The sequence below is a fragment of the Scyliorhinus torazame genome, chromosome 9, assembly GCF_047496885.1.
Source record: "Scyliorhinus torazame isolate Kashiwa2021f chromosome 9, sScyTor2.1, whole genome shotgun sequence".
Lineage (NCBI taxonomy): Eukaryota > Metazoa > Chordata > Chondrichthyes > Carcharhiniformes > Scyliorhinidae > Scyliorhinus > Scyliorhinus torazame.
In genome coordinates this window covers 60,623,486-60,651,269 of record NC_092715.1, presented here as the reverse complement: position 1 = coordinate 60,651,269, position 27,784 = coordinate 60,623,486, and the positions used below count along the sequence as shown (strand labels likewise).

Sequence of the window (27,784 nt, the reverse complement as noted above, 5' to 3'; positions counted from 1 at the left end):
AGTAGAGACGTTGTTGGGCTTTCTTGAGTTGCATCAACGTGAGTGGACCAGGACAGACTGTTTGTTGGTGATGGTGACCCCCAGGAACTTAAAGCTATCGACCATCTCCACTTCGGACCCATTGATGCAGACGGGAGTGTGTGTCGTACTCCGTTTCCTGAAGTCGATGATCAGTTCCTTGCTCTTTCTGACATTTAGAGCGAGGTTGTTTTCGGTACACCATGCAACCAAGTGATCTATCTCCCTCCTGTAGTCTGATTCGTCGTTTGAGATACGGCAAACCACCATCTTATCATCAGCAAATCTTGCCACACAGTCATGTGTCTATAGGGACTCTGGTAGAGGACTGAGCACACATCCTTGCAGGGCCCCGGTGTTGAGGGCTATTTTGGAGGAGGTGCTGTTGAAAATCCTGACAGATTGTGGTCTGTTGGTGAGGAAGTCAAGGATCCAGCTGCATAGGGAGGGGTTAAGTTCAAGTTGCAGAGTTTGGTTGTTAGTCTTAATAATAATAATCGCTTATTGTCACAAGTAGGCTTCAGCGAAGTTTCTGTGAAAAGCCCCTCGTCTTGTTGGGATATTGGTGTTGAAGGCGGAGCTGTAGTCGATGAATAGCAGTCTGATGTAGGTAGCCTTGGTGTCGAGGTGTTCGAGTGTTGATTGTAGAGCCAGGGAGATAGCATCTGCTGTGCACCAGTTGCGGTGATAGGCAAACTGCAGTGGATCGTCTGGGAGGCTGGCAGTGATCCGTTTCATGACTAGCTGCTCAAAGTATTTCATGATAACAGACATCAGGGTCGCCGGTCGGTAGTCGTTGAGGCAGCCTACCTTGTTATTCTTTGGTACTGGTATTATGGTGGTCTTCTTGAAGGAGGTGGGGACCTCAGAACGGAGGAGTGAGGTGTTGAAGATATCTACGAATACACTCGCCAGCTGGTTTGCGCAGGCTCTGAGTGCTCGCCCAGGGATTCCATTGGGCCCGTTACTTTCCGCGGGTTCACTTTCATCAAGCCAGCTCTTACCTCTGAGGCCTGTGAACCAACTGTGCTAACCACTGTGCTACCATCTTGTGTGCTTAAAAGGGACATTGTTTCAATTAGACCATTGTATCTTACGGTATACTTTTTTAATGTGTGTTAATACTAAAACCTGACTTCCGGTGACGACGATGTGTTGAGCAGTCGCAGGTGGCTCTCCTCTCGACCTGAAAACACCCACTTTTCAACGATAATTCGCCAAAAAGACGCAGCATTTCATTCCCCAACCTTAATAAGACGGAGGAAGGAAGAAAGTGAGGGAAATATAAGAAAGATTGCCCGGAAGAAGCCAAGCTAGAGGCAGAACAGAGACCAGAAGTAGAAGAGGCCAGGAATGACCACACTTGGACGAGCCATCCAGCGCATGAGGTGGCACAAAAGGAGCAAGACAGACCGGAACAAATCCCTCCCGCATCGGGGGTGAACTGGAAGGCATCCTTAACCGAGGCACTGAGGGAGCACCAGCAGGAGATAAAGGCTGAGATTAAAGCGGACATTGAGGCCGCGGTGAAGGCTGCGGTGGCCCAGACCCTGGCCCAAATACAGCTCGCCCTGAGCCAAGCAGAGAAGAGGCTGGAAGCCCAAGAGGCGACCATTAAAGACATGGAAGGCCGCAACTGACCAGAGCGATCAGATCGTGGAGCTGGAGAAAGAGGTGGCGAGGTTGGTAGCGACGCAGGGCAGTCTGAAGGGCAAAGTAGAGAATCAGGAGAATCGCTCGAGAAGGCAAAACCTGTGGATTGTGGGCCTACCAGAGGGGATCGAAGGTAGGGACTGTGGTGAATGGAACTGTTAATTCACCAGTGCATTGTGATATCATGTTACTGCTGTATCGTGTTACGTTATGTGTTTTAACACTGAGGGCTCCACCTATGGCCATTGTACGACTTCACCCACATGGGGATATGTCGGGGCATGTACGGGCTCGCCCATGGCTCCACCCCTGACAGGAAGTATAAAGGCAGCTGACCTGCGGGGCCGCATTCATTGTTGTACCGGTCACAGGCAGGCTCAGTTGTAAGCTGATTAAAACCACGGTTTACTTCTCAACGTGTGTACCGATGGTCGCATCAATTTAATCAGCTTAAAATACTACTATGGAATCAGCCCTCAAACCTGATAGACTGGAACTCGATCCACAGGCCGCGGAGGCGAGAGAAATTTTTTCGCACTGGCTTCGATGCTTCAAGCGTATCTCGCCGCGTCGTCTACGCCATCCGTCACGGACGAACAGAAATTGAGTCTTCTTCACGCACGGGTGAGCCATCGTATTTCTGTCCAGCTCGATGGCGCCGCGTCCTATACAGAGGCCCTCGCACCACTCGAACGCATATATGTACGGCCCGTGAACGAGGTCTACGCGCGACACATCTTCACCACTCGCCGCCAGCGCCCCGGGGAGTCGCTAGATGACTACCTACGCAACCTCAAAGCCCTCGCACACAACTGTAACTACCAGGCCGTTACGGCCCCGCAGCACGTGGCAGGGGTCCAATCGAACTATGTAAGACAGCGCCTGCTCGAAAAAGGGGCCCAGGACCTGGAGGACACGGTAACACTAGCTACCTCTCTGGAGGTCGCGTTTCGGAGCCTTACAGCGTTCCCCGCCGACCACGCGACCCCCTCGTGGGCCCCCGACCAGAGACTACCCCAGTCTTGTGCCGCGCGGCCGCCCGCCCATCATGGGGGGCTGCCCTGCTATGCATATATCATGCCGATGGCCGGCAAGATACAGGTTACGTTATGTGTTTAACCCTGTGGGCACCACCTATGGGCCATTGTACGGCTTCACTCACAGGGGGATATGTCAGGGCATGTACGGGCCCGACCATCGCTCCACCCCTTGCAGGAAGTATAAAGGCAGCTGACCTGCGGGCCCGCAGGTCACAGGCAGGCTCAGTTGTAAGCTGATTAAAACCACGGTTTACTTCTCAACGTGTCTCTCAGTGAATTGATGGTTGCATCAGGGACGCCACGGTATATGTGGCCGAGATGCTGGGCAACCTGCTGGGGAGGGAAACTTTCCCCAACCCACCAGAAATGGACAGGACACACCGGTGCTGTGCCCGAAACCCAAAGCCGGGGAGCAACTGAGGGCAGGAAAACCAAACTGCACTGGTACCAAGATCGGGAAAGAATCCTGCGCTGGGCCCGGCAGACCAAGAACTGAAGCTGGGAAGGACATAGTATTAGGGTGGACCAGGACATTGGGGTTGACTGAACGGGAAACGGGCTGAGTTCAACAGGGCAAAAGCATCCCTGTATAAGAACGGCGTACGCTTTGGTATGCTGTACCCAGCGAAGCTCTGGGTCACATACCAAGGTAAAGAACGTTTCTTTACAGCCCCCGCCAAGGCAGACAAGTTTGTCTTGGAACGCGGGCTGGAGCAGCGAAAGGAGGGGAAGTGATAAGGGGCCTCTGGCAAGGAGCAGCAACAGCAGACTAGGAGGGTGTGGGCTGAGGAGACACCACTCTCTCTTTTTTTCTCTTTCTCTTTCTCTCTGCGCCCCCCCCCCCCAAACAGACCCTGAACCACAAAAGGCAAACCACTACCTGAAAGACCGCTTCATGTGGGAAATTGTGACCTAGTGTGAAAGAACAAACGCAGCGGAGAAGGGAAAGTGAAGTGGCAAGCAAGAGGAGTGCAGGGTGCGATGGGGAAAGAACGGGCAGTAACTACAGAGAGTGGGCGAGGGAGAAGTTAGACAATAACTCCCGGGAGGGGGGGGGGGGGGGCGGTGTCACCGCAGTAGCGGGAAAGCTAGCGCCGGGGGTATGCGGCAGAGCAAGGCCGCCGGGAAACCCCAACGGGGGGAACACACAACGAGGACGGGGGAGCAAACGGGGATAGGAGCTGGAGGAAGGGGAACAAAAGAGGGGAACACGAGAAAGGGGAGATAAGGGGGGGTGGAGGAAGCAGGACTAGAGCGAGAGCAGCAATAAGGCTACAAAGGGCTGCAACCAGGGGCCCGGAGCAAAGAAGCACTGCAAGTAACCACCCAGTACGGTCTCTGGGCAAAAGGAGACCCTAGGTGCAGGGGCCTACCCACGTGGCGGCGCACCGTTGGCGGCCATGTTGGGTGCCCCCTGGACAAAGGGAAATCCTGGAGAGCAGGGACCCGACCGCAAGGGAAGAGCTGTGACAGCAGCCATCTTGGATGGTCACCTAACAAAGAGAAACCCCGAGTGCAGGGGCGCGTCCACCAAATAAGTATGGTTAATCCTACAGGAGCGGGGGGGGCAGAAGCCCCCCACCAGGATAATCACCTGGAACATCAGGGGACTCAACGACCCAGTGAAAAGATCCAGAGTCTTCACCCACCACAGAAACATGAAAGCTGACATAGTCTTCCTCCAAGAGACATATCTAAGAGCGCAGGACCGACTGCCGGTAAGAAAGGGCTGGGTGGATCAGACCTACCATTCCTGTTACGGGACGAAGGCCAGGGGGGTGGCAATACTGACCAACAAGAGGACAATGTTTAAGGTGATGAAGACGGTTACGGACCCAGGGGGATGGTACGGCATGGTCAGCGGAGCCCTCGACTAAGCACCGATAGTACTTGTTAACGTGTACACTCCCAACTGGGACGACACAAAATTCATTAAAAAGACCATGGCGGGGCATTACGGTGGTGCAGTGGTTAGCATTGCTGCTTCACGACGTCGAAGTCCCAGGTTCGATCCCGGCTCTGGGTCACTGTCTGTGTGGTGTTTGCACATTCTCCCCGTGTTTGCGTGGGTTTTGTCCCCACATCCCAAAGATGTGCAGGATAGGTGGATTGGCCACGTTAAAATGCCCCTTAATTGGAAAAAATGAATTGGGTACTCTAAATTTATTTTTACAAAGACCATGGCAGAAATCCCCGACATAGCGACGCACCTACTGATCATGGGGGGTACTTTAACTGTATACAGGACCCACGGATAGACAGGTCAACCGTCAAAACAGGGAAGACCTCGAACATGGCGAAGGAACTCGTCGTTTTATGGAGCAGATGGGAGCGGTGGACCCTTGGAGGTTCACCCACCCAGGGGAGAAAGAGTTCTCACTCTTCTCCCCAGCGCATAATATATATACCAGGATAGACTTCTCTGTGGTGGGGAAAGCGGTGCTTCCAGGGTTGGTCAAAACGGAATACTCCGCAATTATAATCTCCAACCACGCACAACATTACATGGATGTGAAGTTGGAGACGGGCAGGGCCCAAAGTCCCACATGGAGGTTGGACACTGCCCTACTAACTGATAAGGCTTTCAGCGAAAGGGTATCACAGGCCATAGCGGAGTATACAGAGGACAACCAAAATGGGGAGGTCCCACCCTCCACGTTCTGGGAGGCGCTAAAGGCCGTTGTTGCTCTTATTAGCCTTAGTTTTATTAGCTCTAATTCTGTCACCTTTGCTCACGAGTCGCCAGGTATCTTTCTGATACCGTCACGTGGTTCAAGCTCTAGTTATGATTAATAAGACACCACACCGCTTAGTAAGAGTAAAATCAACGGTCATTTATTATATACAACAATAAATACTTATACAATAAATCCTACTTTCTAGACTGCTACCTACCACTACTGGCCAATACTTAACTTTTGGGAATGGCCCACCAGGTCAGGGAAACGAATGGCTTATCGAATTGGGTCTGGCCTGCGGGATTCAAAGGCTGATACAGGTCGATGGCTAGGAGTCTCTATCGGGTAGCGATCGCTGGAGTCAAACTTACGGTTGCTGGTCGATGGTTCTTGCGAGGGTTGCGAGCAGGAGAAGAAGGGAGAGAAGGGTCGATCTGAACTTGGCCCCTATCTTTTATAGTTCCCGGGGGCTTCCCGCCTCTCGGGGCGGACCTTGACCCTGATCCCAAGTGTTTGGACTTGTTCCCAATCACTGGGTTCGATATGCTCCAATAATGGGGTGATTCCTTGATCGGGGGGTGGTCGTTCACCTTTCTTTGTCTCGGCCACTGCTGGCGTCGAGAGGTCTGGATCGGCATTCAATTGCTAATATGTTGCAATTGTTCCCGGGGATAGCCGATTAAACTGCAGATGTCTGGGTTGATGTGCTGCTAATGGTCGCAGGTATCGATCTGGGCCAACTTCCCCAGAGCCGAATACTCTGTTCTGTCTGCAGCTGTCCGTTTGTGCCCTGTTGGCTGCTTTTCCCATCAGCCTTTTCGGTTAGCCATTTTACATCGGGTTTTGGCCAAATTAATCGGGACTCAGCCATTTTAGGTGGCTACACCATGATTAGAGGGGAAATTATCGCCTTAAAGCGCAAAGAGACAGGGAGGAAAGGACGGCTAGACAGCAGTTGGTCGTCTCCATAAATAGGTTTTATGGTGTAGGTTTGGGAGGGCCAGCACCTCCCCTGGACTTATTTTTTGTGAGACCTTCTTTGGGATCCTGGCATTCTCTCCCCCCCCCCCCCCCCCCCCCCCCCCCATATAAAAGCCCACCTCTTCATTCACCTGAGGAAGGAGCAGTGCTCCGAAAGCTAGTGATTCAAAACAAACCTGTTGGACTTTAATCTGGTGTTGTAAGACTTCTTACTATAATCTAGGCAGACACATAAGTGCATACTAAAGGAATGCTGCACTATTGGAGATGCCATTTTACGGTTGAAAATTTAAACCAAGGTCTTGCCTGCCCTTTCAGGTGACATAAAGATGCTGTAACATTCTGGGATGACTGAGGTCATTAAAGGTGCTTACAAATGCAAGTTGTTTTATTGCTGTCAATGGGGAAAGAGCACTGTCTAAAATGGGATACATACATTAGACGTGGGGAGGTTTGTATTTACTAGCAGCATTTAGAACAGGCTTGTAGAAAGAGATGACCTTTCCAGTTTTGATTTTAGTACAACCATTGATATTTGCAGTTGAGGTCACTTTGGGAGTGAAAGTACTGGGCTGCAACCTGCATGTTAGCTTGCACTCCCAGCTGTAAAAGAAAATACAAAACCATTTAAGGCTAGAGAAATTTAATGCCTACTTTCTAGAACAATTGGTTGGGAACTCACTCAAATTAGCATAATTTAAAATTAGATCCATTAATGGCTGGGTAAGTCTCCAAGAGTCAACCCTAAATAAATTCTCTTATTATTTGCTGTAATGATGGTACAGTTATTCATGCTTCATTGTGGATGGATTGAAATTACAAAAAGCACAATAAAGTTGTGCTTATAAAATGAGCACCAGAATTTTTTTACATAAGAAATTAATGCTCAAAGAGATACATAAGAAATGAATGCTTAACAAGACTGACTGTTGCAATTATTGTTATGAACCACTTGCCCTCATTCTCTGCTTGTTGTGATGAAATTTGAATCCTTTGTTTAGATTATTTGTATGAGTGTTTGCTTATTAACAGTTACTGTACTTCAGAATAATTTCTTCTTTATGAAGTGCTTTATTAAGTACATTGCACCCATAGCCTCTGGACGCTCCATTTAATTTTAATGCATCTCCAACTGGCTACACTGCGTTGGGGGGGGGGGGGGGGGGGGCAGTGGATAAACATTCTGTGCATGTACAGAGTTGGCCTTGACCTTTTGGCAAGCACGCATGCAGAGTCCTAACTGTCATAATGTCACTATAAACAATGGAAGAAAAAACTTGTGTGCAGTGATGTCAAATCGCACTTCCTCATTTAGTTTTCTGAGAAAACTTCTAAGGCCCAATTTGGTTTGGATTGGATTGGATTTGTTTATTGTCACGTGTACCGAGGTACAGTGAAAAGTATTTTTCTGCGAGCAGCTCAACCGATCATTAAATACATGGGAAGAAAAGGGAATAAAAGAAAATACATAATAGGGCAACACAACATATACAATGTAACTACATAAGCATTGGCATCGGATGAAGCATACAGGGTGTAGATTTTCTAAGCTTTTGATCATTCTTGCCAATCTCACTTCTGGCTTGGATTCCATTTCTTCACATCTGTTTGGGGCATCTCTTCAGTTGAGGATACCAAATGCGACAAACACAAAATACTGTAGTGATGGAAATTAGAAATAACATCAGTAAATACTGGAAACAGTTGCCAGGTCAGACAAGTTTCTTTGGTACCGTAGTACTGCAATACATATACACAAGTTTGTTCTTCTGTGGTTAATCACTTTGATTTATACTGTTATGCTTAACAATTGTACAAATAACAGGTTTTGAAATTTCTATGTGATTGCTTAACATAATGGCAGACTGGTATTCCACAGCATCAGGCAACTCTTATATTATTTGTAGAATGAGAAAAACAATTTTTATCAAGAGAAAATTGGGAAAGAATTAGCAGGACAAGAAAAGAGAGTGTAGGCTGTGATTAATCACTTTTGGTTAACTTTCCTTTTTATCATTGATGACTAGTAATAAAACATTGCTTTTTGCTTGACCTGATTTCGTTAGTGTATTTTATCTTGAAAATGTTGGCAGCCTCCTTGTAGGAATAAACCTTCTATGTGCGCCTGTCTGTCGTGTTAGAAAAGCTGAGACAAATCCTCAGTTTGGAGTATGTGTTTTGAAATATATTCAGCATGGTTCAGCATGGGTATTTTGCTAAATTAAAAAGTTGGCAGATTTACACAGCTAGTCATGGCCTGTTCAATGCATTCACTGTAGCTGTCAGCTAAAAGAAGCATGGTCTGACTTAAAAAGAAACATCAAACAAGACAAAACCACTTAACAAATGTAGAAAGAGTTTAATCACAGATTTGGTGCACAATACCTTTTTTTTTCACAAAGTATTTTTCCAGCTGCTGTGAAAGGGCATTGAGCCAAGAACCAGCAGAGGTGGCGGCGGTAGTTATGTACAATCAGGAGAGAGTTGCCATGGGAGTCCTCTGTGGCATCAGGTTCGAACTGAGTCCGAAATGATATCGTTGCTAGGCTGGGTCTGTGGCAGGTGATGAGGGAACCATCAAGATGGAAATCGTGACCTCATCCTCACCAACCTGCCTGCCGCAGATGCATCTATCCATTAGAGCAATGGTAGGAGCGACCACCATACAATCCTGTCTTCACATTGAGGATACCCCCCCCATTGTGTTGTGTAGCACTACCACCGTGTCAAATGGGATAGATTTTGAGCAAATCTAGCAACTCGAGACTGGGCAACTATGAGCCATCAGGAGCAAAATTGTACACAAGTACAATTTGTAATCTGGCATATCCTCCATTCTACCATTACCACAAAGCTAGGGAGTCAATCCTGTCTCAGTGAAGAGTGCAGGAGAGCATGTCGGGAGCAGCACCAAGCATAACAAAAAATGAAGGGTCAACCTCATTGGAGAAGCTACAACACAGTACTATTTGCATGCTAAACAGCATAAACAGCAAGTGATAGCCAGAGCTAAGTGATTCCATAATCAACGGACCAGACCTGAGCTCCGCAGTCCTGGCAAATCCAATCATGAATGGTGTTGGGACAAGTAAACAACTCACTTGAGGAGAAGACTCCAAAACTATCCTCATCCTCAATGGTGTGGAAGCCCTGCATGTCAGTGCAACATTTAAGACTGAAGCATTTGTCACAATCTTCAGCCAGAATTGCCGAGTGGATGATCCATCTCTGCCTTCTCCTTGGGTCCCCAGCATCTTAGATGCCAGTGTTCAGCCAATTCAATTTGCTCAAGAAGTGACTGAAGACATGGATACAGCAAAGGCTCTGGTCCTCACAATATTCCAGTAATATTACTGAAGACTTGTGCTCCAGGACTTGCCGCTTCTCCAGCCAAGCGGTGCAGCTACAACGCTGCCATCTACCCGGCAACATGGAAAACTGTACACAAACAGGACAAATCCATCCGGTCAGTTACTGTCCCCATCAGTTCTCGATCTTGCTTGCTTTGCCCTAATCTGCTCACTGGCACTCAGTTTGGGTTCCACCAAATTCACTCAGCGCCTGACCTCATTACAGCTTTGGTTCAAACATGGACAATAGAGGTGTTTTGAGAATGACTGCCTTTGACATCAAGGCAGCATTTGACCGAATGTGGCTTCAAGGAACCCTAACATAACTGAAGTCAATGGGATTGGGCGGAAACTCGCTACTGTTTGGAGTCCTATCTAGCATAAATCAAGATTATTGTGGTTGCTAGAGGTCAATCATCTCAGTTCAAGGATATCATTTCAGGACTTCCACAGGATAGTGTCCTAGGCCCTAACTGTCCTAGGCCCTAACTATCTTCAGCTGCTTCATTAATGACCTTCTCTCCATCACAAGATTAGAAGTAGCGTTTTTTGCTGATAACGGCACTATACTCAGCACGATTTGCATAGTTATTCATGAAGGCCCTGCCTTTTCAGCCTTGCCCCTTGCTTGAGGTGTTGCGATCCTCAGGCTAAATCACCACCAGTCAACTCTCCCCATCTTAAGCACGATTCACAACTCCTCAGATACTGAAGCAATCAATGACCAAATGCAACAAGACCTGGACAATATCCAGGTTTGGGCCGACAAATGGCAAGTAATATTTGTGCCAGGCAATGACCATATCCAATGAGAGAGAAACTAACCGTTGCCACATGACATTCGATGGCATTGCCATTACTGAATTCTGCATTATCAGCATCCTGGGCGTTGCCATTAACCAGAAACTGAACTGAGTTAGCCATATAAATACTGTGGCTATGAAAGCAGGTCTGAAGCTAGGAATCCTGTGGCGAGTAACTCACCTCCTGACTCCCCGAAGCCTGTCCACCATCTAGAAGGCACAAATCAGAAGTATGATGGAATACCCTTCCCTTCCCTGAATGAGTGCAGCCTCAGCAGCACTCAAGATGCTTGACACTGTTGCAGGGAAAAAAATCAGCCTGAGTCAGAGTTTGAATCGCAAGACAGGGTTTATTGTCTGAAGCTCCAGGGAGAACAGCGGGCCGGCGTTAAAAGACAGCACGGTCCACACTGAACTCAAAATACATACATAGAACATATACTAGTCATGTAGCTTCAAAACACAGTTGAATGTTTGCTGTTCCACTTAATAATAAGACTTTCCCTGTAATGTGCAACATGCTTGTGTTGGAAGAATTGTTGCGAACGGTAACCAATAATAAACTGGAATTTCACAAAAGTTTAGCTGAGGAGAGCCTTGGTTGTAGCATCAATGTGGGTGGACCAGGACAGATTGTTGGTGATGTACACACCTAGGAATTTGAAGCTATCATCCATCTCGGCACCATTGAGGGGGTGGATACAATACTTTACTTCCTGAAGTCAATGACCAGCTGTTTAGTTTTGCTGACATTTTGGGAGAGATTGTCATCGATACACCACTCCACTAGGTTCTCCAACTCCCTCCTGTACTCTGACTCGACATTGTTTGAGATCTGACCAACTACGGTTGTGTCATCAGCAAACTTGTAGATGGAGTTGGAGCCAAATTGTGCCACACAGTCATGTGTGTGTGTGTGTGTGTGTGTGTGTATAGGGAGTATAGTAGGGGGCTTGGTACTCAGCCTTGCGGGGCCCAGTATTGAGGAGGAGGTGTGGTTGTTTATCCTTACCGATTGTGGTCTATGTGTCAGAAAAAGAAAGGAAAATGAGACAGTTAAATCATACTTCAGTCCCTCCTGTGTCCACCTGTTGTAGAAGGCATCAAGCATCCCAACGGACACTCTCTAGGGAGACCCAGGCATGGATGGGGCCATGGAAGAAAGGCAGTCAGTTGGGCCAGTTAGTGATATCTGCTGCAACTGCTTGGGGACACGTTACTGTTGGAACATTGAAATGGAAATGGCAGCCTCGAATTTATCGCTGTCAGTATTAGTGCATGAATGTCCAGAATATGAATTTTATATTCCGAAAAGTATTACCACGCCTATTAGATTCCCCTTTCAAATAGCAAAAACGGTCCTTTTTGTCAACTAATACCACTAGCAGTAATTTCTAGCTTTTAAAGTCCATTCATATTCTTGTCTGATTCAAGGAATCAAAGTGAGAGTGTTTGTGTAATCATTGCTTTTCTCTGAGATGCCTTTAGTCTGCTTTGTATATATGACCAAGTGTACATTCATTCTGCTAATGACCTCTGCTAAGTATGGTGCAAGGCTTTATTTGATGGCATTCAGAAATTGTATTAACTGGTCAGTTTTTATCCAATTGCATATCTGACCAGATCTAGCAATATGTGGGTACAGAAAGGCTTTTTCTTGTATAGTACAGATTTCTTACAAGTTTTGGCGGGCTTTTGGGTTCATGCATATTTACAGGTTTGCCCTGCAGACACGATTCTTCGCGGGCTTATTCATGAAGGTTTTATCGTAGGTTAGTTTCAGTGGGCCATTACCGGTTCCCACTTCACAGCCCATTCATTCATGATTTCATTCATTCATAGTTTTTCGTGGGCTTCCTGCTTCTTACGTCAATGCCATGCATTTTAATAGGATTTATTTAGGTTCACAATAGAGCTCCCTTTAACTAGATTAAATGGTGATGGCTTTTGGGTGGCGGTTGAGATATGTTCCGGGTTTCATAACGAGGTGTTAAATGCAGGCTTTGTATTGATTGGGAATACTTTATTGTCCTGATAGGATCTGTGTCTGTGCTTTTTAAGTGTGGTCTTTCAGTGCTACCCATCTGATTTAACCCTTTGCCTGCCTGTTTCTGGTACAGTGTCAGCCATGATTTATGGTCTTGATCCGTTGTCCCGAATTTTTCCCTTACAACACCGTCCAGTACAAATCAGCCCATTTGATTAGCACTCCATCCACAAATGTTCACTCCCTCCACCACCAATGCACATTGACAGCAGCGTCTCCCATCAGCAAAATGAACTGCAGCAACTCATCAAGCCTCCTTCGATGGTACCTTCCAAACTCATGACTGTTACCACCTCGAAGGACACGGGCAGCAGATGCATGGGAACACCACCGCCTGGAGGTTCCCCTCCAAGCCTCACCCTCCCAACTTGGAAATATATAGCCGTTCCTTCATTATTGCTCGGGCAAAATTCTGAAACCCCCCAGCACTGGGTGGGACTACACTAGATGGACTACAACGATTCAAGAAGGTAGCTTACTCCTATCTTCTCAAGGGCAATTGGGGATCGTCTAGCCAGCAACCCCACATCACATAAACAAATGGAATTGAAGATGGAGTACAATGTTGGAAAATATGAACATGGCCACTGGCAGGAAGAATAGAAAAACAGCATGTTATAATATTTGGAGCGTGATTGCAGAACTCTTGAGGTAAAGAGGAATCCAGGTGTTCTGGTTCATGAATCACTAAAGGTTAGTATGCAGGTACTGTAAGTGTTTAGGAAGGCAAATGGAAAGATCATTTATTGCAAGGGAAGTAGAATATAAAAATAGGGATATTTGACTACAGTTGAGACCGCATCTGGAGCACTGTGTATAGTTTTGGCCTCCTTATTTAAGAAAGGATATAAATGCATTAGAAGTAGTTGATGGAAGGTTCACTTGACTGATATCTGGAATGGATAGGATTATCTTGTGAGGAAAGGTTGGACAGGCTGAACCTGTATCTGTTGGTGTTTAAACGAATGAGAGATCATCTTATTGAAATATAAAATGTTGAGGGGACTTGATAGGGTGCATGCTGCAAGAATGTGTTTCCCCTTGTGGGAGAGACTAAAACAAGGGGACATAGTTTAAAAATTAGGGGTCTCTCATTTAAGATGGAGATAAGAAGAAACTTTTTCTCTGTCTTTGGAACCCTCTTCCTTGGAGAGCACCGGAGACAGGATCATTGTATATTTTTAAGGCCAGGGGTAGGTTGATTCTTAACCAACAAGCGGTTCAAGGGTTATCAGGATTGTGGAGTTGAGCCACAGTCAGATCAGCCATGATCTTGTTGAATGGTGGAGCAAGCTCAAGGGGCCAAATGGCCTATTCCTGCTCCCAACTCGTCTGTTCATATTTTGCACCCATGATTTCAAAATCTTAATCCAAGTTATCACCTAGACAACAGATATCTGAGAGTTAATTTTATAGGGATAGGTATGGGGAGAAGTCTCCAAAGAAGTCTGGTAATCCTTTTAAAGGGGCCTGCAAGTTTCATGACTTCTTTTGTTCATGATAATTGATTCAAAGAATAAAGTTACTTTGAGTAATTTACCTATAAAGTAATCTAATCCTTCAAATAATGTTCAACAATAGTTCATGCATCAACCATGGGTGGCACAGTAGTACAGTGCTTAGCACTGTTGCTTCACAGTGCCAGTGTCCCAGGTTCGATTCCCGCTTGAGTCACTGTCTGTGTTAAGTCTGCTTGTTCTCCCTGTGTCTGCGAGGGCTTCCTCCGGGTGCTCCCGTTTCCTCCCACAGGTCCCGAAAGACATGCTGTTAGGTAATTTAGACATTCTGAATTCTCCCTCAGTGTACCCGAACAGGCGCCAGAGTGTGGCGACTAGGGGATTTTCACAGTAACTTCATTGCTGTGTAATGTAAGCCTACTAGTGACAATAATGAAGATTATTATCTATCAGTTTGTGATTCAAGCTCTTTATTTAACCGTGGACCTGTTTCACAGGGATCCATTTCAAGTTTTCAAAAAAAAATTTATCAGGCTAGCTAGATGATATAGTATTGAAACCAACTCCTGTTATATAAATGACGAATGATTTTGATGTGCTTTAATTTGTTAAAAATTGGGATCAAAAATTGGGATTAAAAAGTTGATCAATTAATTAAAGGCCCATTTATTACTTAATTCCATGTGAACATCGTCCATTGGGCATCAAAAAGGTTATCAAAAGGTTCCCATTTTGCATCGCTAAACTAGCAGTAGAAATTTGAAGTCAGGGCATTACTTATCTGTAGAATAAAAGGAACAAATCTCCCTTGAGCTGGAAGTTTGATGGTACCATAGTATTGGCACTGTATGAGGTGCAAATCCACAAAAGTGCTCTGTCAAACTTGGTTTAGAAGGTGCGCAAGAGGTATGATGTGCTCCTTGGCTGATTTTTAATCCATGTTGTAATGAATATCTCTCCCTGGAAAGACAGTTAAAGGTACAAGGGCCAAGCAACATTAATTGGATATGGCCTAGTTCGAAATCAAATTGTAGCACTAATATGGATGTTCTAATAACATGAAGAATTGTACTTTACAGCAGTTTTATGATAACTTTGCATGTTGCTGAATGTTCGCAAGTCCTTCCGGTGTAATCAAAATATTGCATTGATAAAATAATTACTTGTAGCAGCCTTGGATGTGTTATCACAGTCATTAGCTTAAGTTTGCAGAACAGTAGTTTAAATCTTAACACATAAACAAATTAATAATGACTTTTGAGACCAAAGGCAGTTCTGATCAAATCTAATTTTAAAACTGAATAGACCAATAGTTTCAATAAAACAACTTAAGTAAGAAAAAAGTGGGAATTTATTCGCACCTCCAATAATTTTTTTAGCAATAGATTCTAACTGTTGTGTTTATATTCAATTTGAGGTATTGTACAATTCTAATTTCAGTGCAAATAACTTTTGGGGGGTGGGGAGGGGCACACCAAATCCAAGCCACACACCATCATGACATGGAATCGTATTGCCATTCCATCGCTATTGCTAAGTCAAAAACCGGGACGTCCTTTGTAACAGCACTGTGGGTGTACTTACACCAGGTCGTTCAAACATGGTGCTTCATCACCACCTCAAAGCACAATTGGGGATGAGCAATGCTCACGTCCCATGAAAGAATTTTAAAAAACTTAAACTGCACGGTGACCATATCTATATACGTGCTGTCCATGGAATTCTGAGTGTTGCAGTGACTTTAACCTGGGACGGAGCTGGATATGAACAGTGACTTTTGAGAAAGTGTTGATGGGTTGAAAGTTGAAATGTCACTAAAGAGGCAGTCATCACACATATGCACTTAAATATTTATTGTTCTTGGATTGTAGAAACTTAAAAGTAAATGTGCTGGTTTATAAATCATTTGCATTCTGTTTCTATTTGTCATGCCCCAACTATTTCCTGTCATACTTTGCAGTGGCTCTCTTCAGCTAAACTTTTGTGAAATTCCAGTTTATTATTGGTTACCGTTCGCAACAATTCTTCCAACACAAGCATGTTGCACTTTACAGGGAAAGTCTTATTATTAAGTGGAACAGCAAACATTCAACTGTGTTTTGAAGCTACATGACTGGACTGGTGGTGAGGGACATTTACTAGTATAGTATGTTGCATCTTTGAGTGGTACCATGCTGGGCATTGCTGGGGTTATTCGAACAGCTAAAATAGAACTAAAAACAGAAAAGTTTAAAAAATGGCAGCATCTAAGAGAGAAAAGTGGCGAAGAGTCATACGGCTCAATGATAGCCCTGTAAAGATGACTCTCTCTTTCCACAGATGCTGCCAGACCTGAGTTTTCCCAGCGTTTTTCCCCTGTTTTTATTTCAGATTTACAGCTCCTTAGTATTTTGTGTTTATTTCAGATAAAATAGACCCTCCAGAAATACCTGAACCATGTGTGGGATACATTTACCCATGAATATGAAACTGTTTTTCTCGGCCCATTCAACCAGTGAAATTGTATTGGCGCTAAAGATTTGGATTGTCAATTAATGACCTCTGCATCGAGAAATTCACAGTTTGACAATAAGTAGACCTGAATATCTTGTCTTTGGGATGGCCCATTTGATGCGAAAGATCTGAACAAACTGCACACAACATTTGTTTAAAAATTGCTTTATGAATTACTGTAGCATCTGTGTAATTGCATACTGCAAGTATCTTATCCTCAAGTTTGAAGTCTAGTTTTCTTCTTTTGGCTGAAGAGAGGGATAATTTTGTTATCTCTTGGTTAAAATTAACTGGATTTGAATAAATTCATATATTCTATCTACAAATTTGGATAATATCCAGACCACCGGTTCAAATCTCATCCATTTTATTGGATTATTTTCAGATAGTTGTTCTACGATCTCACCAGTACCTGTCACACTGCCAGTTTGTTAGCTGACAGAACAGTTGAATGTGCCAGTTAGTTATAGAATTAGTTGAGAAATGAGATACTTAATTGTTTCTCTGTGTTATTCAGTGTGAAATTTCTCATAGTGTATACTTGTATATATCTTTCCCACTCAAACTTCTACATGTTGCAAAAAAGGACATTGCTAATGATATTGAACTACGTGGGGAGAGGCTAAAAGAGGGGGTGGCAGTAGATGCAACACTGACATGTCCTGACACTGCAGAGTAACAATTAACAAAGCAAATATAGTGCTGCGCTGCATTAACACATCAATAAATAATTTCCCGCACCTAAATGTTTAAATTGGGCATGTAGCACCAACCATTTCTATTACCATTACATCAATTACAGAGTTACCACTTTGGAGTGTTGAGCAAAGTGGTTAGTTCAGACAGGTTCTGGTGTTCAGTGTGCAGCTTGCACCTCATTAAAATGTAATTACCTACTGAATAACATTTAAGTGGTGACGTTGGCTAATACTGAAGGTATTTGAAACATTTTGGACGACAGTGATCGACAAATGTGTGAACAGGGAGTGTTTTCAAGCCTCAGTTAGATTTTTTAAAAATTAGCTGCTAATGGAGGATTTCACATGCCAAAGTGACATCAGAAAGTCACGTTCACTTTCAGCATTTCCTGAATATTGTGGAAAACGTCTTGGATTAATCTTCTGTAAAGATCCCGGACCTGACCCCAAAATTTGGTAGGATACCGGACAAGAACCCCAAACACTTTTTTTTTTTGGAAAGAGAAGGGGAGAACCCCAAGCACTTCCCCTTAATTTGTAAAATTGTGAGGAAAGGATACTTTACTCCAGGAATGATAACTCTGACCATATCTTTGATGTCAAAACAAAGTTTATGATTAACACAGGATTAACCACATTAGTATCACAGAAAATAGCTTTAGCATTGACAGTTAAACAAATCTTAAAATAAAAGGAAACACTAACTTAGACCGTCTCGATCGCCAATTAAACAAAGCCCATTACAGATCAAATGCTACTTATAAATAAAATGAGCAAACACAGGGTTATTTGCTGTACTGTTTTGAAGGGATTTCTAAGAGAGAGAGACCGACCCATTCAGGTACAACCTGGAAATCCTTCTGTCTTTGTCAGACTCCAAGATATCCTGTAGCTAAACTGCTTGCTACAGACCTGGCTACTCCCATTAATTACATAATCTCTATTCTACTCGTGTCCCATGATCGGCTCACCCAAGTCTAAGCACAATTACTACCCCCAGGGAACCATTCAAAATACACAATATTCCATTATCCCCTCCCACTAATTACATAATCTCTATCCTACTTGTGTCCCATCCTACTCATGTCCCATGATCGGCTTACCCAAGTCTAAACACAATTACTACCCCCAGGGAACCATCCAAAATACACAATATTCCATTCCAAGCACAGGACCCAGGAGGTAATAATAATAATTTTTTATTAGTGTCACAAGTAGGCGGAGTGTTGGAAAACCCTGGAGTCCAGGGGTGAGAGAGGCCGATGTTCTGGTCTTTGCCTCCTTGATAGCCTGGAGACAGATTTTGCTTGGGTGGAGGGACTTGGAGCCATCAAAATCGGGGGTGTGGGTGAGCGACCATGTGGAATTCCTGAGGTTGGAAAAAATGAAGTTCGTTTGAGAAGGTTGTTCGATGGATTCACCGGAGGTGTAAGCCATTCATCAACTTCTTCAAGGAGGATTGAAGTGTCAGCAGGGGGATAAAGGGGTTAAAATGGGGAAGGCAAGATGGGAGGAGGGGAAGGACAGGGGATCTGGGTGTTGATTGGCTAGTTATTTATTATGTTCCTGTTTTTTCTTGCTCTTGTTTGTGTATTTGCTGTTTATATAAATGCCTTAATAAAAAATTTTTTTTTTTTTTTAAAAAGAGCATGTAGGTTATGCTGGAATTGTATAAAACGTTGGTGTATTGTGTACAGTTCTGGAATCCACAGTTTAGGAGGGATGTGATAGCCCTGGAAAAGGTGCAGAGGAGATTTAGCAGGATGTTGCCAGGCTGGAGAGCTTTAGCTATGAAGAGAGATTGGATAAACTGGGGTTGTTTTCCTTGGAGCAGAGGAGCCTGAAGGGGGACATGGTTGAGATGTATTAAATTATGAGGGGCATAGATAGTAGACAGGAAGAATCTTGGTGGAGGGATCAATGACCAAGGGCAGAAGGTTTAAAGGGGACGTGAGGAAAAACTTTTCCACCAAGAGGGTAGTGGGCGTCTGGAACTCACTGCCTGAAAGGATGGTGGAGGCAGAGACCCTTGTAACATTTAAGAAGTATTTAGATGTGCACTTGCGATGCCAAGGCATACAAGGCTATAGGCCAAGTGCTGGAAAGTGGGATTAGAATAGTTAGGTGGTTCTTTTTGACCGGTGCAGACACGATGGGCCGAAGAGCCTTTTCTGTGCTGTAGACCTCTACGACTATAGTGGGGAATCGCAACATCAATGTGCGCACTATAAGCGATGGGGACGATACAGGAGGCTAGAGGAGGAGGCCTTTTGGCTCTTCGGGCCTGTTCCGCCGTTCATCACGATCATGGCTGATCATCCAACTCAGTAGCCTAATCCCGCTTTTTCCCCACAGCCTTTGATCCCATTCTCCCCAAATGCTATATCCAGCCGCCTCTTGAATATATTCAAGGTTTTAGCATCAACTACTTCCTGTGGCAATGCATTCCACAGGCTCACCACTCTTTGTGTGAATAAATGTCTCCTTACCACGAAATGGTTTACCCTGAATCCTGAGACTGTGACCCCTGGTTCTGGACACACCCATCATTGGTAACATCTTCTCTGCATCTACCTTGTCTAGTCCTGTTAGAATTTTATAAGTCTCGATGAGATCCCCCCTCATTCTTCTGAACTCCAGCGAGAACAATCCCAACTTAGTCAATCTCTCGTCATATGACAGTCCCACTATCCCTGGAATCAAGTCTGGTAAACCTTCCTCTGAGAAGGAGACCAAAACTGCACACACTACTCCAGGTGTGACCTCACCAAGGCCCTGCACAGTTGCAGCAACACGTCCCTGCTTCTATACTCAAAACCTCTCGCGATGGAACATACTATTAGCCTTCTTTACCGCCTGCTGCACCTCCATGCTTACCTTCAATGACTGGTGCACAAGGACACCCAGGTCCCGCTGCACACTCCCCTCTCCCAATTTACAACCATTCAGGTAGTAATCTGCCTTCCTGTTTTTGCTTCGAAAGTGAATAACCTCTCACTTATCCAAATTATACTGCATCTGCCATTGATTTGCCCACTCGCCCAACCTGTCCAGATCATGCTGTAGGATCCCTGCATCCTTGTCACAATGCACCCTCCCACCTAACTTGGTATCATCTGCAAACTTTGAGATGTTACATTTTGTTCCCTCATCCAAATCATTAATATATATTGTGAATAGCTGGGGTCCCAACACCAATCCCTGCGGTACCCCACTAGTTACTGTCTGCCAATTTGAAAAGGACCCATTAATCCCTATCTTTGTGTTTCCTCTCTACCAACCAGTTTTCTATCCACCTCAATACATTTCCCACAATCCCATGCACTTTAATTTTGCACAATAATCTCTTATGCGGGACTTTGTCAAACGCCTCCTGAAAGTCCAGATATACCACATCGACTGGCTCCCCCTTGTCAACTGTACTGGTTACATCTTCAAAGAATTCCAACAGATTTGTCAGGCATGATTTTCCCTTCATAAATCCATGCTGACTCTGACTGATCCTGCCACTGCTTTCTAAATGTTCCGCTATAAAGTCCGTGATAATGGATTCAAGCATTTTCTCCACTACCGATGTTAGGCTTACTGGTCTATAATTCCCTGCTTTCTCTCTGCCTCCTTTTTTGAATATCGGAGTGACAGAAGCTACCCTCAATCTGCAGGGACAGTTCCAGAGTCTATAGAATCCAGGAAGATGACCACCAATGCATCCACTATTTCCAGACCCACCTCCTCAAGCACTCTGGGATGCAGATTCTCAGGCCCTGGGGTTTATCCGCCTTCAATTCCATCAATTTTCCCAGCACCATTTCCTTACTAATGTTGATCTCCCTCAGTGTTTCCTTCTCACTAAACCTTTCATTCTCCAACATTTCTGGTATCTGATTTGTGTCTTTTGTGAAGACAGAACCAAAGTATGTATTCAATTGCTCAGTCATTTCTTTGTCCCTTATTATACATTCCCCTGTTTCTGTCTGTAGGGGGCCTACATTTCTCTTTACCAATTTCTTTCTCTTCACATATCTATAGAAACTCTTAGTGTCAGTCTTTATGTGCCCTGAAGCTTTCTTTCGTACTGTACTTTCCCTTTCTTAATCAATCCCTTAGTCCTTTGCTGAATTCTAAACTGCTCCCAATCCTCAGACCTATTATTTTTCTTGGCCAATCTGTATGCTTCTTCCTTGTATTGAATACTATTTCTAATTTCCTTTGTAAGCCATGGATTGGTCCTCTTATCCCCTATGCTTTTGTGGCAGACAGGAATGAACAATTGTTGTAGTTCCCCCATGCGTTCCTTGAATGTTTGCCATTTTCTATCGACTGTCATCCCTTTAAGTAACTCTCCCCAATCTATCAAGGCCAACTCATGCCTCATATCTTCATAGTTCCCTTTATTAAAATTCAGCACCCTAGTCTCTGAATCAACTACTTCATTCTCCATCTTGATAAAATGTTCTATCATGTTATGGTTGTTCATCCCCAAGGGGTCTCGTACAGCCAGATTGGCAATGACTCCCTTCTCATTACACAGTACCCAGTCTAAGATGGCCTGCTCTCTAGTTGGTTCCTCCACATATTCATCAAGAAGACCATCCCTTATACACCCCAGGAATTCATCCTCTACGGCACTGTGGCTAATTTGATTTGCCCAATCTATGTGAAGATTAAAATCACACATGATCACTGATATTCCCTTGTTACATGCATCTCTAATTTCTTGTTTAATGCCATTCCCAACCTCAGCACTGTAGTTTGGAGGTCTATATATGACACTGACTAATGTTTTTTGTCCCTTGGTTTTTCTCAACTCTACCCATACAGATTCCACATTGTCAGAGCTAATATGTTTCGTCACTAGTGTGTTAATTTCCTCTTTAACCAGCAGTGCCACCCACCACCTTTCCTTTTATGCCTGTCCTTCCTAAATACAGAAAACTCTGGGACATTCAGTTCCCATCCCTGTTCACCCTGCAGCCATGTCTCCGTAATCCCAATTATATCATACCCATTTATATCTATCTGTGCCATTAGTTCATCCACTTTATTGCAAATGCTCCGTGCATTAAGGCAACAGAGCCTTTAAGTTTGTCTTTTTTGCAATGTTTGCCTTGCTCCCAATATTTTTCTCTATTGCCCTGTTTGAATTTTGCCCTTGGTTTCTCCACCCATCACTTTTCTTCTTCACTTTTCTACCTTTTGCTTTTGTTCTTGCTCCCTCTTTCTCTGACTCCTTGCATAGGTTCCCATCCCCCTGGCATATTAGTTTAAACCCTCCCAACCACTCTCGCAAATAGCCCAACTAGGACATCAGTTCCAGTCCTGCCCAAGTGTAACCCGTCCAGTTTTTACAGGTCCCACCTCCCTCAGAACCGGTCCCAATGCCCCAGGAATCTGAAACCCTCCCTCTGCCACCATCTCTTCAGCCACGTATTCATCCTATATATCCTGTCATTTCTACTCTGGCTAGCACGTGGCACCGGTAGTAATCCTGAGATCACTACCTTTTGAGGTCCGATTTCTTAACTTTCTCCCTAATTCCCTGTATTCTGTTTTTAAGACCTCATCCCTTTTCTTACCTATGTCGTTTGTACCGATGTGTACCGCGACCACTGGCTGTTCACATAGTACCTATCTTCAAGAAAGATAATAAGTAACATAGCCATTATCCTTGGATTGATTTAATTTCATTTATTACGGGCCAGGGTTTAGAGAACCCCAAAGTGTATTATGGAGTTCACCTGACCCACAACGTTTAATAGATTTTGGTTATGGGGAGCACAAGGGCCCACTGTACAGGTGTGATGCAACAGAGATCTAAAGTACTTTTAAAACAAATCAATGTTTATTATATGAATCCAGTTAACATTTTATAAACACACTGTAAACATCTTAGCAACTATCAACTCAAATACTTACCCCAAAGAATACAGTACTCTATAAGTAACCCTTAATCTTTCCTAGCAACATCCATAAGACAAATACCCTCTTTAACCAAGACAGCAGATTTAAATTATCTACTGAGAGCAGTTATCACTTTTAAATTAGCAAGTGATCTAAAGACATTCTTTTCATGCAGAGAGAGATCAAAATTACACCTTGTTTGGCTGGATACAGCTCCAATTCTAAAAACGAAATGAAACACACACTGTAGCTGCCAGCTTAAAAACGAAAGTAAAAACAGACAGCCTGCCCAGCTCCACCCACACTCTGACATCACTGCAGCTATTTGATAAACACCCATTTCTTAAAGGTACATCCACTACAACTATTTTCACATTTTCACATTATTGTCCATATCAAAATTCATTTTGGCTAAATTGCTCATTCATTGATCCCATTATTTTGATGGTTACAATCATTAAGAATTGTTTATTGGCAATCCCTCATGTTGAAGGTGACTATTTCTTACGGTTGCTGAATGGAATGAGATGTCAGTGTTGGGCTGTGGGTTTGCAAACAGCCAATGAGCCTATCTTACCTCTTGCGGCGCTCTCTCAATTTATTTGTTGGTCGAGGAGTTGGTGGATTGTTGGTTCAAGCAGCTGTTCTCCCTATCTCTTTTACTGTTCTCTCAGTGGCTTACCTTGTTGATTGGAAGATCTTAGGCATTTTTGATCTGTATTTATATTTTGGTTGCGATGCGGCTTGTGCTTCCCATGTGTCAATGTTAATAGCGCAGAACTTCACGGTGGCTTTGAATTTGTCTTTGAAACGTTACCTTTGTGAATTGGACATTCTGAATTATTCCTCTGTGTACCCGAACATGCACCGGAGTGTGGCAACTAGGGGATTTTCACAGTAACTTCATTGTAGTGTTAATGTAAGCCTACTTGTGACAATAATAAAAGATTATTATTTATTTAGTATTGCCCAAGCTTCAGCACCATAGAGAAGCATGGAGACAGCCACTGCTTGACAGACTGAGTTTAGTGTTGGATCTGATATCACAATTATTGAAAACTTGGGTATGTAATTTACCACAGGCTGAGCTGACACATTGGATGCCCGGGCAGCAAGGTTCGCCGTCATCACTGGGATGCCCCAGTTCCAGGGGTGATCAACGGGATGAATGTTGCCTTGTAAGCACCGGCCCATGACTGGCCGATCTTCACAAACAGAAAGGGGTTCCACTCGATGAACGTGCAGCTGGTGTGTGACCGTGAGCTACGTCTGTGCCCGATACCCAGGCAGTGTGCACAACGGCTTCATCCTGGCACACTGGACGGTTCCTGACACCTTCAAGGCGCTCCCTGGGTGAGGGGTTGGCTATTGAACGACATGAGTTACCCGCTGCGGTCGTGTCTGATGACGCCTGTCTGGACGCTGCAGACGGAAGGGGAGATCAGCTACAACGACACCCATTCCATGGCCCAAGCGGTGCTTCAGCATCCTGAAGATACTGTTCAGGTGCCTGGACCACTTTAGAGGGACCTCCAGTATAGTGCTAGGAAAGTCTCCCACATTGTGGTGGTCTGCTGTGTCCTCCATAACATCATGCAAACGAGGGGCGATGTTCTGGAGGAGGGGGATAAACGCCAGGCCTCGTCCGGGGAGGGCGGGAATGGGCAGGGCATGGCGTCCAGCAGGCAGTCACAGGAGGCCGCACCACATGTGCACCTAGGCCGGTGTGCACGAGGCGCTTTAATTGCCTCCAGGTTCACCAAATAGGGGACCTGGCCAGCGGCACAGGCCGCCCTCTGACTGTCCATCCTCTCGGGGGTTCCTACTTTCACCTGATGTACCACATGTGTGGTGTGCCCCAGATAGCGCCCCAGGAGCCCTTTCACTAACGTGCCCAACCGAGGTGAGTGTCTCTGGGATGATGGAGGGTGTTGGAGACATCTGTGACAGGAAGTCAGTGTCGTCTACAGACTGGTGCTCTGGGATCTGGGGTGTCTCAAGCTGCAGTTTGGGGGCTCCCGTTGCTGTCCGTTGCCTTGTCATCGCTGGACACCAGAAGTTGTGCTGTGCTGCCATCATCTGCAGGGAATCCTGCAAGGCATGATGAATGATTGGATCACGAGTTGAAATGGTGAGGGGTTAGTGTGGAGGGGTCGATACCCCATGTGTCATGGGGAACCGCAACTCATCAGGGCTCTCTTGCTCGCCCAATGCCGATCTCCGTCTCTCTGAGCCCACCAACCAGGTCCAGTGCCCACCGCTCCGCTGTGGTGGGGAGCCGCAGATCCGACAGTCCACCTCTGGTCTTCTCTGCCTTCTGGTGGTTATGCACCACCCTTTTTTTTGGGGGGGGGTGCCAATGACGAAAGAGACACAAAGGGCAAAGTATTAGGCAGCCGGACGCATGCAGCGCAGGGGATGGGCAGCTAATGGCTTCCGTGGCTCAGGACACCCGGCGATGGTGTCTGGTATGGGTGTTCTGGCATGTGGTGCAGGGTGGGGAACAGCGTGCACACTAAAGGGGTGGGGTCCGGTCACCCTCCGGGGGGCAGTGGGGGGAAGAAGAGAGGTGTTACAGTTATGTTGGGCGGGAGTTGATGATAGCGGCACAATACTGCCTGCTTATCCTGGCTGCCTTGAGGAGGTCATGCAGCTTTTTGCGGCACTTTTCATTTTTTTCATTTTCACTGCTGTCCGGACCTGGCGGTGCGGCTCACAGCTTCTGCCACCTGCACCCAGGCCCGGTGTTCAGCGGCGGGTTGCAACCTCCTTCCCACCCCTCAGCCCGTTTCTCCTCCATACCGTCCAGCAGGGTCTCTAGCTCAGCGTCCGCAAACCAGGAGGCCGCTCTCTGTGCTGCCATCATGTTGGCTGGGATAGGTGTGTGTGGGGAGTGGGGTGCCAATATTCGGCTGCGATGTGTCAACCTTTGAGTGTCAATCCCGACCCTGGCGAATTGGACACTGTTTTTCATTGGAATTTGTGTTCCACATGGCGCCGGAGCCGGCCATTAACGGTTCATGAATTGATCTGGGACCGGTGCCAATTTTGTTGTCGTAGAAGTCCACCAATTCAGTCCTAGCATCAGCACTTGATCTCTGAAACGGAGAATCCCGTCCAGTGTGTCCACAAGAGCAAGTCAGAGGCTGTGAATTCTGCAGAGACACTCATCTCACTCCCCAAAGCCTGTCCACCATTTACAAGACACAAATCAGGAATCTGATAGAATACTCTCCAGCTGCCTGGATGAGTGAAATTCCCAAGAAGTGCAACTCCCAACACTCCAGAAGCTCAACACAATTCAGAACAAAGCAACCCACTTGATTAGCACCCCATCCAGTGCATTAAACATTCACTTCCTCAACCACTGATGCAGGGTGGCAGTAATGTGTACCATCTACAAGATGTACTGCGGCAACTCACCAAGGTTCCTTTGACAGCACCTTTCAAATCCTTGACCTCTACCACCTTGAAAGACAAAGGCAGCAAATACATGGGAACAGACTACCCACAAGTTCCTCTCCCAAGTCACCCACCATTCTGACTTGGATCTATATCACTTCCTTTACTGTCGCTCAGTCAAAATCCTGGAAGTCCCTACCTAATAACACTGTGGATATACCTACACCATATGTATTGCAGCGGTTTGAGAAAACAGCACACTGCCACTTTTTTACAGGCCATTAGGGATGGGCAATAATGTTGGCCTAGCTAGCAACGTCCACATCCCATGAACGAACACTATTAAAAATGGCCTCTGCAATTTAATTTATTTTCCTTGGTATTCCAGCTAATCCTCTGAGGTAAGAATTCATGAGGAAGCTTCCATTAGCTTTTTGGTTACATAACTCTGTACCTTTTCTTGACAGACCTCTTAATTGTGGATGCAATAGTTCATTAGCACAAATCCAACTGCCCTCCCACAGCTTTCATAGCTATTTGTGATGAGACTGCTTTCTGCCAAAAGACTCTGAGAGGACCACTAGATTTCTTCCACTAGCAGCAAGCTGCAGCAAATCTTCCAGCTGTTTTTCCCTCACAAATCTCAAACTGAACTAACTGCCTGGTTCTGTCAGCGAGCACTCTTCCAAATTACACAAAACATCTTCTAAATCGAGGCTTTAACCTGAATCACTCTCTGTAGCAATGTGACATGCTTTGGAATGATTCAACCAGAAAAAGAAAATCATGCGCTCTCAGTCCAGAAGATCTGAGGAGCAAGTTTTTTTCCAAAGGTGTTGCTACCATTCCAGGATAGTTAGCAGATAGCGCCAGTTGAGGTGGTTGGGCTTGCTTTTAAATTTGAACCTCATTGAAGATTTTTTTTCCATTGGTCAACCTATGGCAGCACAGTAGCATAGTGGTTAGCACAATTGCTTCACAGCTCCAGGGTCCCAGGTTCGATTCCTGGCTTGGGTCACTGTGCGGAGTCTGCATGTTCTCCCCATGTGTGCGTGGGTTTCCTCCGGGTGCTCCGGTTTCCTCCCACAGTCCAAAGATGTGCAGATTAGGTGGATTAGCCATGCTAAATTGCCCTTAGTGTCCAAAATTGCCCTTAGTGTTGGGTGGGGTTACTGGGTTATGGGGATAGGGTGGAGGTGTTGACTTTGGGTAGGGTGCTCTTTCCAAGAGCCAGTGCAGACTCGATGGGTCGAATGTCCTCCT

The 27,784-nt window shown here is 45.3% G+C and overlaps 1 protein-coding gene across 1 annotated transcript in view; it reads left to right on the top strand.

Moving 5' to 3' along the window:
* jmy (junction mediating and regulatory protein, p53 cofactor) overlaps positions 1–27,784 on the top strand; it is a 209,885-nt gene that overhangs the window by 78,378 nt on the left and 103,723 nt on the right. The gene's annotated exons all lie outside the window — the stretch shown is intronic.